Raw genomic sequence first — 15488 nt, forward strand, 5'->3', positions numbered from 1 at the left:
ATATATATATATATATATATATATATATACATATAGATAGATACACACACACACACACACACACACACACACACACACACACACGCACACACACATATATATATATATATATATATATATATATATATATATATATATATATATAGGTGATCTCTCTCTCTCTCTCTCTCTCTCTCTCTGTATGATAGATAGATGGATAGATCAACTCCAGTATGGCCATAACTTGGCGAAAAGAGAGAGGTTGGCACATAATACTTAGGTTATTTGTCTAACAGGCACAAGGTCAGTGTTTGATTCTCACATGAGTTAGTTGGCAAGGCTTAAAACGGCCTATGAAGGCAGTTAGCCTAGTACTAATTCATGAACCTATGAAAATGGAAGTCCGCATTTTTAATTATGCAGCCTCATGATTCTGTGGCTTGCAATTACAAGTCTCAAGAGTCCAAAATGGTTCCCCACATGCAAACCTCCTTTTAGTAGATGCACCATGCATTATCATTGTTCTGGTTGATTCACATGAACTCCCCAGATGTCACCAATGTAATAAACTGAGTTACCATACTGCTATCAGGGTAGATGTGCTGCTACTAGCTGCTCATTCCCATCCTCCTACCACCTGGTTTCTCAGGAGCCTTTTTTCTAATCAAATATGGTTCACATGGGAAAAAGTCAGGGAATTATCCCACTATACCCAGGATGAGCCATTAGTAGCACATGGACCACATAAGGCCCATGGTTGCCTTACTGCTTATATGGACTAAGAGATGTTTAAATGCAAGACACTAAGACCATCACTTTGCTTATAAATCAGTGTGAGATAAGATAAGCAGACATGTGCCAAAAAGTGCAAAGCCTTTTCATTCTTGCAGTCTTGGTCACAGCTTTAATAGCAGTAGATACCATCTTGCTTGATAAACCAGATTACATTTCCATATATACAAACATCATACTCTGTATCACTTATACTGGCTCAAGACGAAGTCTGTAGATCAATGATGAATATTTCGGTTAGCTCCTCTGCAGCTGAGGTAATTAAGCTTGCAAGTCTAAAATATGTGTCTATATGCAAAATTTAGGAGAAATCATAATTTTGTTGTATTTTCCCACCATTTTCTTTGGTGGCAATTGTCTCAGTGAGTACCCAATGCTTTTAAATTTTACACATCTGCTGTATTGTGGAGCAATCATAGCTAGAGCTTTATGTACTGTGAAGAATCAGGAAATGCAACTCCAAGCTGGTGAAGACCTAAATGGATTACCTCTGGTAATTAACAAACAAGCTAGTGCAAAAGTGATACTGCCTATATATTCACTGAAGATAAGATAGTTATTTATTATTTTAAGTTTGTTAACAAGGAAAGAGGACTGGCATACAGTACTAGGACCCATTCTAAGCACCACCCAGGGCACTGTAAGCCATCATTTTTACCTATTGTTACATATTAACAAGAAATGCTGTAGATGAGTTTTGCATGGCAAGCCCACCCCACCCCACCCCACCCCACCTAGACTGCAGTTATATTATTGTCCTTATAGAATTATAGCATTTTTGAAGATGAAACAAGGCTTCTTGGGCTTCTTGTTGGAATAGGTGCATTGAGCACTTGTGGAGTTTGGAATGGACGCCTGAGGTAGTCTCATAGTAGAATCATAAACTCCCCAGCGATTCAGTCTGTGTAGTACAGATTAATTTATAAGACTCACTGTGGGCAGTGTATGTAACATTGCACCCTTGCAGCAGCTATGCCCATTTAAGAGTGCTTTCAACTCAAGCCATGTTAACACTGCATGGCTGGATTACTGCAGGTAGCCATTTCTGTGATAGTGAGGCCATTTATTAAAGAATTTTTCTGATGTGTTGTACCCACATAAGGAAATAAAACTATTAAACTGTTAACAAACCCAAAGACTTATAAACAGAAGTAAAACCTTTGCAAAGAAAAGGAGCTACGTGAGAATGCAGTCTTTGAACACTCTCCCCCATGCAAACTGCTTCAGATGTCTGTAACTTTGAGGCAGACACAGTTTCTACATTGCACACTAGGCTAGTATTTCTATTTCACCTGGTAATACTACCACTTGTAAACATGTAAACATGTGGCTACTTTGCAGTTGTTTCCCTGCTATGTGTCCTGTGATTGCTAAATATAGTATCAGTGTAACATACTACACATTTCCTTCTCATTTTATAATGCTTATTTTTCATTTGTACATTCATGTCAAGCAACAGTCTGCATACTTTGCTGTTAAAGCTTTGGTGGCTGTGTTTTACTTCATTTTCAGGAGTCTGAAGCAGAAATTGTGATTATGATGTGTGATTTAGGGAAAGGTTAATAAATTATCTCCAACCTGATGTCTCAGATATACATGGCAAGGTGGTACTTTCAGCCGTCACTGAAGGAAAGCAAATGATTGGCTGTTTTCCTTGAAATGTTACAAAACCACTGTATAAGTCATATTTACTTATTGCAGGACTGTTTAATTGAAAAATGCTATGCACATTTCAATGTTATATTTTATTTTCTGTGGTTGCTTGCATACTTTTTGATTGCACTATGTTTCACTATACACACTGCAGATTTCCCTTATATTGTTTGCTAATTTTAAAGAGTACTGCCAATCATTAGTGGACCGGAGTTCCGCTTTGGTGACCCCTAACCGGGAAAAGTCGAAAGACAAACAACAACAACAACATCTCATGCTGAACTCTGGCTGCATCAAAATGTCAGCACTTAAAATGCTAAGTGTTGACAAGCCAAAACAGAGACCGAAAACACAAGAGAAAAGCGAAGTTTGAAAAATAAGTCTTGTCATTAAACACTTTTTGCAGGGGAGGCCAAACCCCACCCTGCACCTCACACCCCCATACTTATATATACCAACTCCAAGATCGCCATACCTTGGAGGAAATGGAATATTCCGAGAAATACATCTCGGTCTTAGTATACGTAAGACCATTTTTTGGCCATTCAGTCTCCATATTTTGGGACTCAATGTAGCAGGTCCCAACATCTCAAATGGTTACCAGGTCTGCAATTACGCTAACTGCTCATTTATATTTGCTCTGCTCACTACTCTGGTATGGCATTTGGTCATTTTCATTTAAATTAATTATCTTTTTAGACTGTTTAAATGAGTAAAACATCAGTGCCAATACTGGGCCATGAAAAGAACTATAAATGTAAGCACAGAATCATAGTATCACAGGATATACAAGGCAACTGGGCTCAGCAGCTATTTACATCTTTCCATTTATAGCAAGTGTGCACTTGTGGATACTCATCCAATTGACTAACTCCTTTATGAAGGAAGAACATATGTCACATTGTTTGATTTGGAGTGGAAGTTTGTTCCAGTAAAGTGATAAGCATCATGTGACAAATCTGTTTCTCCACTGCCATTTGTTTATCTGCTGAAACAATTTTGGGTCCCTGGTTCTGGTATTAATCATATTGTCTGATTTGGGCTAATATAAGGGTTCTGGAGTACTGAATCCTTAACGGCCCAAAAGGCTAGACACAAACCATCTGTAAATAGTCTATAAAACACTGAGTAAAGGGGCAGTGCATGTAGCATCTCCTAGCACTTGTCTTTTAAGCTTGTGACCTTTTAGTTAGGAACATCTGGGGTCTTTCCATTTACTTGTTATGCCTCGTAAGAAACATCACAAAACGGGCATTTATTCCAAACTAGGTGTCATCAGTGCAGAACACAGAGGGATATAAAACCTTCCTTGTTTGCGTTTATTTATTTTTCAGTTTGAGAATCGTATGACTGGACAGGTTGTTAGAACTTTTTCAGCCATAACACGGTACAGTAGTGCTTTATACAGACAACCAGAAGTAATACAAAGGCATAAAAGGATATCACGGACAATATATTTGATAAGCATTTACTGTAGATAATTCAAGGTTAGTGTGTATATATATATATATATATATATATATATATATATATATATATATATATATATATTTTTTTTTTTTTTTTTTACGGTAAGTGAGCACAAAATATAATGTGTATGCATTTTTACGTACAGAAAACACTAAGAAAAAGTTTACAGTTTGTAATTCTAGACTGTAATTCATTTCAGAGGAAATACCTTTTGTAAGCAGCTGCACCACATAAAATGGATTTCCTAACCAGCACTGGAATGTGATGATCAGACAATTTGTTAATTATAATCTTGGCTTTGAGTAGAGCTACGTTGATGTGGTCTGGTGCTTGATATGTTTCTTTTTTTTTTTTAGGTTAAGATATACATTAGCTGGACTCTGCCTAAAGAAGGAACTATGGTATGGGACAGAAAAGGTTTTAGCCAGTATGCAGAAGCCTAGGAATGAGAAATGCAAGCTATCCCTTACAAAGCAAGAGTGGCTTCTCCCATCTCCTCCAATGTTAACAAATACTAAATACCCCAAGAATGACACCAGATATGCAACCATTTGTTGAAATTAATCATCTTTTTTCTTGGACTTTGGTATCTTTCAAGGAAAAGAAAGGATTTCTCTCAAAATCAGGGTATTATCTGCATTTGTGGCATGCATAGAAACGCTGTCATGCATATCCCCAAAGGTTTATTCACACTTATGTGGGTCACTACTGTGTCATAGTCATATTTGTTTGGCTTAAGGGTCTTTATTGCCACTGATATGTCAGAGATCTTGGCACCTACTCTTTTCTTTGTTTGGACTTGTGAGAGTTAAGTCAGTGTCTTGACAATGGAGTCTCCAATCATTGGTACACTCTTGTTAGAAGGGTGTCTAGGTGCGCTAGTTTTAGAGTGGTTAATTACCTGGTGACCCTTTACTGTAATAGTGCTAATAAGTGTTAAAGCATTTGATCTACACTGAATTACAGATTCACTTGGTCTTGGCAACTTATAAAGGGATTTTTTTAATGGTGTCAGTGTATGACAGTTTACTGTGTATTTCTGTAGAATACAGTGGAAGTGTGTGTTGGGTTGAGTTTGTTTGTGACAGGGAAGTCTCCAATTTGATTAACTACCAGCATCGCTTCATATAGCTAGATACAAAAGTAGAAATAATCCATTGTCTATGAACAACAGGCAATTGTTACACTGCCTGAGTAAATTAAGTTCTATGAGGCTGGCAGTAGAGGACAAATAATCTGGCTGACCTTCCATTTTAGTCCAAGAATACAGTAAAGAAATATAACACTATTTAATATGAAGTAAAGGTTTAAGTAGTCAGTTCAATGGGGATAATGTATTTCTGATATTACAGGAATGTGTCTTAGGTAGTATTTATTAATAAATAGACCAATCATTGAGTGCTATGCTCCCTACAGTATGCACCTGACCAGGCACATGCAAAAACTGGAGTGTCCACAGAGGCTCCTCACAAAAAGAATACATGGAGTACAAAACAAGTCCAATGCTGACCATCTCAAAGCCTTATCCTTGTATTCAGTCCCCTACAGGCTGCTGAAAGGCAATCTATGCCTGTCCTTCAAAGCATCCTCTAATCCAGCCCCTATGGACCTATTGCACGTCCGCAAGACAAATGACATTAGAAACAATCTAGGGACCTAAACCTTTTCTGGAATATAAATAAGCCATGTTACTAGGACAAGTATTTGTCTCAGAGAAAACCCCTTCTCTGGGACAGGATTCCCATACATATGAAGCAGAGTTCCTCACTGCAATTATTCAAATGCAAATTGTATCAGTGAATAGGGAGTCATACATTTACCCCTGGATGGACACCTATGTCCCTGTTAGAAAGAGGAACCTTGTAAATGCTCGACAACCCATACCCAAGCTATATCCCAATAAAATGAGTGGTATCAAAAATTTGTTAAATATATTTGGGAAGCTTAAGAAGACCTATTAATTGCCTATTAATTACCTATGAACCTAGAAACCTAAGATAGTGCTGGGAGAGTCTGATTAGTAGACAACGCATAGTACAGTTACAGCATCTCAGTGGGTGTGAGAATGACTAGGTTCATTTGCACAGCATTTCAAACTGTAACGGTCTACCTCTATCTAGTACAGTGTAGCTCGGTGCTGCATGGAGCTCAGTGCTGTGTACCCCAGCACAGAAAACAAAAGAGCCAACAGACAAACAACTAGGAATTCAACCAAAAATGCATGCTTCCAGAAGACATTAACAATTTAATTCCTTGCCACAGAACTACAACTACTGGTTCAGAGGTTAACACTTGGAAAAAAAACAGCTGGAAAACATATAAAACAGCAACAAAATTAAGGAAATGCAGAGGAAAATCAGATACCAGAAACAATTTAACAATGCAGTGCAGCCAAGCAATTGTAGAAACACAAAAGAACAGTTTTTGAGGGGACATCCGGCATAACGCCCATCGAGTAGCACTCTTTTATTCAGCCTTCTGTACCTAAGAGAACTTTAGCAGTTCAAATGAAAGGTTGCTGCTCTAAGCTACAAATAATCTGGTAGTGGGCAGACTAGGCATACCTCATGACTCAAGACAAGAACAAAAACATCAGGACAAACTGATAAGATAAGCAGCTTGCAGCAAGAAGTTACAAGGCCGATCAAAGCCCACAGGGAAGGAGGAGTGACATGCCAAAAAGGTGGCACAATGATGTCAAGTCATTAAAAAATTCAGGGAAATAAAATTATGCTTTAGACTCCTATACCTGCAACAGTTAAGAATTTTCTGTCCATTAGGACTTGAAATGTACACAGGCCCAGATTTAGCACTACAGGAATTGAGAAATGGAGGTCGATTTATCTGCTGTCGCCACTAGCAGATGGTACAGCTCTTCGGATAGATCAGTCCCAGAATAAAAAGAAGACTGTGTTGAGAAAGGCTCCCAGAAAAACCCTTCCTTCTTTTCCAAAGAAGGATGTGAGAAAAAAACAAAGAACATGAGAGAATTTACCAAGCAGATCAGCAAGGTGGGCACATCAAACACTGGGGAGACAGGCAGAAAAGACAAAAGAGGTGGTGAAAAGAACACTAAAGGATTAAATTCACATGGGACATAAAAGGAAAATAGAATGTAATGTATGTTTTTTATAAAGAAAGTATTTGCCATCATTATTGTTTACAAAAGCTTGCAAAGAAAAAATCATGATTCAAGTGTAAATATAGCAGGTACACTAGAGGTGATGCGTCACTGTAAACTATTAAAGTACAGCTAGGTCTAAGATAGGGAAAGTATTTTAATGCTGGAAACAATCAATATGGGCAACACAGGGCAAAAAGTAAGAGTTGGATGTCTACCTAAACAAAATTACTTAGGTCATAGTGCCTCAGGCCATAATAAGCAGTAGAGTACAAAAGGTTAGAGGGTTGGACATTAACAAAAAAATCTCTTGGGAGGGGAGGATATGCCAGCATAATGGATGTGTGCAGGAAAATGGAAGGGGAAGGACATCAAAGGTGAGTGTTGGCTGAAGCAGGCGATAGTACTGCACGCCATTAAAATGGTTGTACATAGTTTTACAAAAGGTATTGAAGGAGAGTGGAATAGTTATTTTGCTAACTCATTTGATTTAGCTGATAATAATGTTAAGAGATCTCCATGGGCAAATTTAGAGCAATAAAAACAGTGAAGTACAACTATGTTAGATACATGGGACAATACAAAAGGAAATTTCACAGACAGGGAAAGGTTAAATAGATTGCAATGCACGCAGGATAGTTACTAGGAATGTAAATGGTTTCAGGGAGAGAATAAAAGAAATGAGTGTATTGCAGTACTTGAGAAGATGTGAAGCCAGTGTGTTTATGTTACAGGAAACCCATATGCGCTTGGAAGAATACAAAAATTTTGCTGCAAGGCAAGGATGGCAGGCTACTCAACAACCTAAGGGGCTGACAGGAGAATGGGAGTGATGTTAATGATTAGAGAAATATCACTGATCATAACCGATGAAGAGATAAAGGACAAAAAGGGAAATATGTAGCAGGTAAAGGAATCTGGAAGAGGAAGAGTATAACTTTGAGTGCTGTATATATCCCACCTAGATCTAAAATACAGGAAATGAAACAGGTACTAGGACAAATTATGACCTTTCAGAAGGGTATAACATTGATAGCTGGAAAATGGAATATAATTATGAGTCACAAAGATGTCTCATGTGGGCCAAGGCATAACTGAATATGTGGACTGGGAATATGCTTAAAAAGTATATGTATGTGTTTGTGTTGACAGATATTGTGAGGAATAATACAAGCAGAATGACTTTATTTTTTATTCTAGTAAGACCAAAACATGGCCAGGATTGGACAGGTGCAGTATTTCAAGTAAGTATCTATAGTTGGTTCAGTATACTATAATGCATCCATTTACAATCTCAGATCATGCCCCAGTAATAGTAAAACTACATTCAGATTGAAAAGATGACTGCATTAAACACTGGCAATTTCAGCATACTTACAAGGTCTACATTCACCACATGGATGGATGTGACACTACACAGGGAATTGGAGCACTTACTACTAGATGAAGAAGGCCCAATGGGATGAGCTTAAAATGAAGTCCATAGGTACAACTACAAAAAAAAAAAAAAAACATAAGGTAAATAGGACTAATCCAGGACAAAGTATCTCAGGGTATTATGAAGGGTCTTTGAAGCACAAAATATGATGACGGCTGGTGTATTCTCAAAACAGCCAGTTGGAACTGTTAGGGGCTAAAAAGAGATGTAGGATTGTATCAATAGCTTGAATAAATACAGGGTAAGCACTTACATTAATTTACTTTCAGGTCACTCCAAGGTTTTTGAGGTATCTAGCACAAGGGTTTAGGAAGCAGCAGGCATCTAGAGTAGATACCTGATTAAAAGACCGCTCAATAGGCAAAACAGTGATGAGGTCAAGTGAGATCCGAGATGTAATGGCTCAGCTCGGTACTACTAGGATTTATACACTGGGAAGAAATGTTGCAACAAAAAAGGTCAATATCATGAAATACTTACAGAACCTGAATTTACCAAAATTAAACCCTGCTCAAAGGGACTCTATAGGTAAAGGAAGTAGTGAGCAAGAGATTAAGGAAGTAATGAAACATACACATACAGGCATTCCCCCAGAGCTGATGGGACACCAATAAAAATATGGGGAAGCAAAAAGAGAAGGTAAGAAGGGTGTTGATGAAATGGTTCAACCGTATCTTAAAAAGGAGGAAAAATTCCTCATTCTTGGAGAGAGGTAGTATTAGTTATAAGTCATAAAGAGGGGAAAAATCCAATAGACCCTGGTTCCTATACACTCATATCTACTCTAAACCATGACTATGAAATCTTTATGGTGATTATGGCATGTAGACCTGCCAAAACATTGCCAGAATTGATAAATGGGGACCAATGTGGCTTCATTGAGGGGAGGAGAACCTTCAATAATATAAAAAACACCAATTTAATTTAGGAGAAAGCACTTGCACAAAACACAGGTTAATGCTTATGAGTTTAGATGCCAAAAATGTTTACAATAGGGCTGACTGAAGTTTTTTTCCAACAGGTCCTACAGGAGTTTAGTTTTCCAGAAAAACGGATAGAAGTTATTTTCAATATATACAGTGACTCAAGTATTAGCATTACATTTATGGGGGATGTATACGAATCCATACTGATAAGCAGATGCACTAGGCAGGGTTGCCCCCTCCCCCATGTAATAATCACTGAGATTCTCTGTACCTCAAACTTTTGGCTGAGACAATAAGGAAATCTCAGGATATGCATGAGGTAATGTGGAAAACAAAACAGCTATGTATGAAAATGATATTATCTTATATGTAACAGAACTGGACAGAGACCTGATCTAATATTTGAAGAAGTCCACAAATTTGGCCTTCTATCAGGTTCTGACACATGCACTGGTACAGGAATTTCCCTTTTCTTTGGGAAAATTTAAGGACCTTGGTGTTTGGATAGAAAAAGATATAGGGCAAATAGCAGAGGTTGTGTGGACAGAAATGGCAACTAAGCACCATATTTAAATGAATAGGTAGAAAATGCTGCAGTTGGGTGAGGTTAAAAAATCTAGTCAGTAAGAATGTTTACAGCCTCCTTTATTCTGTCTGTGGGCCAATCATATTTTTATTGCTTATATGTAGAGTATTGCAAAGCAATGGAAAAGGAGTTGAAAAGCTTCTTCCTAGTTGGGAAAAAAGAGGCGTACAGTTAGAAAATAATATATTTGTCCACTGACAGAGAAGGTTTATGAATGCCAGACTTAGAGCTTTATTTTTAAGCAACCCAACTCGGGTAAACATGCTTGATGAAAATGGAAGTGTACAGAACAAAATGGAAAGATTTGCTAACAGCTGAGGTGTTAGACAAATGACAGGGAACAGCTGCAACACATTTGATCTCAAGAATAAGGAAAACGGGAAGAAAATGCTATTCATGGAACTAGGGGAAAAGAGGGGGGCCAAACAGTTACTGTGCCAACGTATGCCACTAAATCGAGAACATTTAGAATATTCACATGGAAGGGCTTGCATAAATATTTTATATGCCAGGAAGGATTAATAGAATATTCCCAAATAGTAGTGATTATTGTTGGATGCAAGAAAGAGTTCAGAGGTACATGGGTGCATATTTTCTGGAAATGCGAGATGTTATAATAATTCAAAATGAAATTAACTGATATGGTTAAACAACTGGGGATGCAGAACTTTGACTTCACTTGAGAAATGTTCCTATTGCAATGGGTTGACAAAGGGAGACATAGACACAGAAAAGTGTTGCCCTCACTGGTAGTAAGAGCAGAGAAGAAATGTATTACTAAACTATGGAAAACATCTTTAAGGCCACAGGTGAGCCAAGTTATAAAAACATTGAGGAAATTAAATCAATGGAAATAAGTGGATGGAATTGTCCAGTATCAAAAAGAATAACTATAAAATGGGCCCTATTGGTAGTACCATTAGACTCCATACAACAGGCCAATGCAAGGACAGTGAAGTAAACTAAAATTTTGAGAAACAGCAGGATAGAAGTAAAGCAATTACTAGGAGCTAGCAGGGTTCTCTGTTGTTTTCATCTAATACTTTGCTCTTTCTCTTTTCTTTTTGATGTTGGTATGTAACTCATTCATGCCAGAGTAGAATCAAAGGAAATATCACAAATACAATGACAAGGTTGGAGTACAAACCAGAATTGTCTGTTGTCTAGTTTTAATGATGTCTGCAGATAAATAGAAAAGACAATCCCCAGGATTTACTAATCTTCCATGTAAGACTAGATTAGTCTTGCACGGAAACGCCAGTCTAAGAGTATGATGGCAGTGCCCCATGCATATTAATGAGGGCGCGCTGCCTCAACTCTAAAGCTTACACTGAGCATGGACGAGTGTAGGGGGCATGTCGGACTGCCGAGCAGTCCAAAAGTCCACGTCCCTGCACTGACAAAACCCAAGAAATGTTGAGTTACATGAGCGAGTCCAGTCACATGTGTACATTCTAACACTACACTCCCCCATATGTTAAACCTCGTGCAAATTTAAACATTAAAAGACATTTTTTTTTGTTTTATTTCTGATATAGCTGCCTGTATTTGTGCGTTTGCGCGGGATTGCCCATTGCTTAGCTACAGTTAGCAGCTTAGACACCGAACAGAATAATAAGAAAAGAATATGCAAATTAAGGAAAATAGCAATAATGTAGTGGTTAGAGCCTTCGCACAAAGAGGAGGCATTCCTGGTTCGAGTCCCACTACTGCACATTCCATTTTGTGTTAGAAATCTGTATACAAAAATATTTCCTGACATTTATCATGTATAAGTTTTGTAAAAAGCATTCAAATGTTATATGTGGTAGTGAACGAATTTTATATATATATATATATATATATATATATATATATATATATATGTATATGAAGGTGAAATGGTTATGCATTCTGAGGCATGAGTAACTTATTTTAAGCAATATAAAGCATGGCTAAGCACATTTTAGCAGTATTTAGCACATTTAAAACCAATTGCTCGTAGCTGAGCAGTGCGTTAACAAGCGCAATGTATTTGCGCGTAGCTGCGCACCTCACTAACCAGAGCAAATACAACTTATTTGTGCGTAGCTGTGCACCGTGCTAACTAACGCAATGTCGGGCAACGTCGAGCAATGTTGGGCAAACTCGGGCAAAGTTGAAAAAAGTCGGCTAAACACGGCCACACCTCCTTTACTGTACCTTAACCATTCAGGTCTGGCCAGTAGGAAAATAAAAAGCAGTGACATGGCTCAAACTGAAGATACTGTGCACTATAGTCACAGTACATAACTACTAAGCCATGACAGCATTTCATAACCATGCACTTTCAACAGACACATATCTATCAAAGGAATATTAAACATTGCTAACATCAGCTAAGCAGGTGTGCCTACAGCTGAGTTTTTTCCAAACTGGCCAATCACAAATAAGTGCGGGAAATGAGGCATATTTAAGCTCCATAGGCAGGAATACTTGCCATAACTGGTTGTAGCTCCCTTCTGCAGTCAGCATGGCTGGTGTTGGAGAAGGCACTCCATTTTGAGTGCAACGCTGGGGCATTGAGGAGACCGAAGTAATGCTTTGGCTCCCTGTCCACAATCATGAGGAAAAACTCCTGCGGCACCAGTACCAGGGCACCCAATATAAAACAGAGGCCTGGAACAGTCTAGCTCATGATCTCACCAGTGCCACTGGCATTCCTCGGACTGGTGAGCAGGTCAGGCACCATTATTCTGACATGAAGCGACGTAAGGAAGATCAACTGGACCAGTGGATCCAGGAGTCCCATGCGATGCCTAATGCCCCAGTACTGAGTAAGTAGCCATTATATTAAGTAGTTAAGAATTGCTATGCTTGTCTATACTATGATATATATATATATATATATATATATATATATATATATCACTGCATTTACTTCACAGCTGCAGGTGTCTGGGCTATGAATCAGCAAGCCCATGAAGATAGGTTGCAAAGGCTGCATCATCAGGCCGGTTAGTAATTATTCTGCATGTACTGTTATATAAAATAAATGAGAGAGCCATCAAAAAAGTGTATTAACTCAATAAATAAAGGTGTAATAATCCTTTAATAAATGTATAATTCCTGGAGTGCGTCTGTGTCATTTTCTTTTTATATGTTGTTGTACTGTTGCATTTTACAAATAGTACTGTGGTATTAAGCAGTGTTAACCCACACTTGGGTAGGCCTATATAAACGTGGATGAAGGGAGTGCCAGTAGCTTTTATGCATATTTACAGCCCTCAACTGTTGGTTCATGCCCAGCATGTACAGGTTAATCTGGTACATGAGTAGCTTGGTATTTTGTCCCCAGAAATGTCAGTGTGCTGCCAGAAATGTAGGGAGCTGTTAACATATAACTGGTACTTTCACCTGAACATATCTAGATAATTATATGAAAGTAGAGCTGTCAATGTACCATCATAGCAGTAGTGTGTGTGAGCAACTCTCAAAATATGTAGCAGTAACATCTGCATCTTGGACACTTTGTATGTTAGATACAGCTCATGTATATAATGATCTAGAAAAATCCAATTGCACAATATAAGGACATTGGGTAGTATAATAATACATGTAAGGGGCATATAACTTCAGTTAATAGGAATGTAGTGAAAACTATAAGGATATATAAGTTGTTAACTGAGCTATCCTTTTCCACCCCACTGTATGTGCATAAAAATGCAATTCCACACCTCACTCAGTATGTCTAATCTCAAAACATTTGTTGGGACATATGTCCTATTGGTTTATAAATATTTGCATTTATTTCTATGCATGTGCCCTATTAAAATACCACAATATTGGTGGCATGTTGCCATCAATGCAACCTGCATGCTGTTGTAATGTCCACTATTGTTCTATATATGCATGTGTTATGCTTGCTTTTCAACTGTTGAAAATCTGGTGTGTTGGGTTAATGGGAATACTTCTGCATGCTGTTATAACTAATTGGGAATGCTGTTGACTGTTACTAACCCATATCTTTATTAAACCATCCAAAACATAGTTCATATGGGAAGGCCAGTCCCAGTGGACCCACCTCTCCCACCTCAGCTGGCCATGACACCTGGCACCAGCAGGTCCGGTGCCCAGTCTGGACCTCCTCCTTCATTGGCCCTATGCCACCTTTGGGTGGAAGCACTGCAGGGGATAGGGCTCGGTCCCCCCATGCAAGCGTGGGTGGAGGAGGGCCACCTATCACCTTTCGAACGGTCCAGGCTGTGGTACGTAGAGAGATTGAATGTTCTGTTGCAGAACCTCTATGCCAGCTTGAGACACGAGTGGCACAACTCTTGGGTCAGCCTGCCCCTCCTACACAGCCCCCAGCACAGCCACCCTCTGGGCTGTGAAGGTGCAGTGGTGACTGCCCATGGGTGGGTACCTCAGTCCCACTGTTTCCATCTGTGGGCTCATGGGGTTGAGATTTACAAACATCCCTCCCATCAAAGGTGTTCACCCACCACATGTGTCATATACTGCCCCTGTATGCATCTTGTTTGTCTTGTCTGTTTACCTCCCCAACCTACCTCCCCAAAGATACCTACTTCTCCTACCCCACATTCCACTCTCACCTGAAAAAAAGGGCAATCTGCTCCCAAAATGAAATTACACCCATACATAGCTGCCCATTTTGCATACATGTCCACTGGATACATAAAATGTAATTTAATTGGCATTACAACATACTTTGTTGTCCTCACTCCTCTCTCAGGGGTTAAAGGTTTCATATCTACCTCCAAATTTATTCCATATGCACAGCTGTTGCTGTTAAAGAAATATGCAGCTATGGACCTTCCCTACACCTGTCCTGCACATCCTGAGCTACTGTCTTTCCCTCTTTTGTGCCCCTTTTTCACCAGTGTCCTATCTCCCCATTTTACTTTTCTTTCAAAGAAATGAGCGCGGTGGTTAGCGGGAGTAAGCACTATTAAGCAGTAGTTAGAGGATTTGCATGGGTGTATGCTTGTCTGCGCTTAGCTAAGCATTGCTAAGCATCACGCAAACCCATGCAAACTTGCTTACAACTGCTTAAAAGTGCCTTAGTCACTCTATATGTGAGGGCCCTTGTTCTGCTCAGGAGCAAAATAAAACACCTCTGTCAGTCTCAAACCCCAGACCTTGTACACACTACACAACACGAAGTATCACTAAGCCATGATAGATATACAACAAGTTGGTGCTGAAATAAATATATCATGCATCAGAATGAGTGAATGTAAAGGAAAAATAGGAATGCCATACCACACAACTTGTTCTGTGGATCTTTACCAACAGTTGTTGTGGGATTACATTACATGACTGTGATAAGAGAAGCAGCCATTCTAGCAGGAAATAATGTTACACCATCACTTTACAACCCCACACAGTATCACAGCAGGACAAACACTGGCATATCTGTTTAGGGCAGAGGCCATACCTCCCAACTGTCCCTAATTTTCTAAGAAGTCCCTGATTTTGACACAAATTTAGCTCTGTTCCTCTGAATCCTTCCTAAAACTACTGACTTTGGGCAGAAAGGTG

The sequence above is a fragment of the Protopterus annectens genome, chromosome 3.part0, assembly GCF_019279795.1.
Source record: "Protopterus annectens isolate FY-2018-M chromosome 3.part0, PAN1.0, whole genome shotgun sequence".
Taxonomy (NCBI): domain Eukaryota; kingdom Metazoa; phylum Chordata; order Ceratodontiformes; family Protopteridae; genus Protopterus; species Protopterus annectens.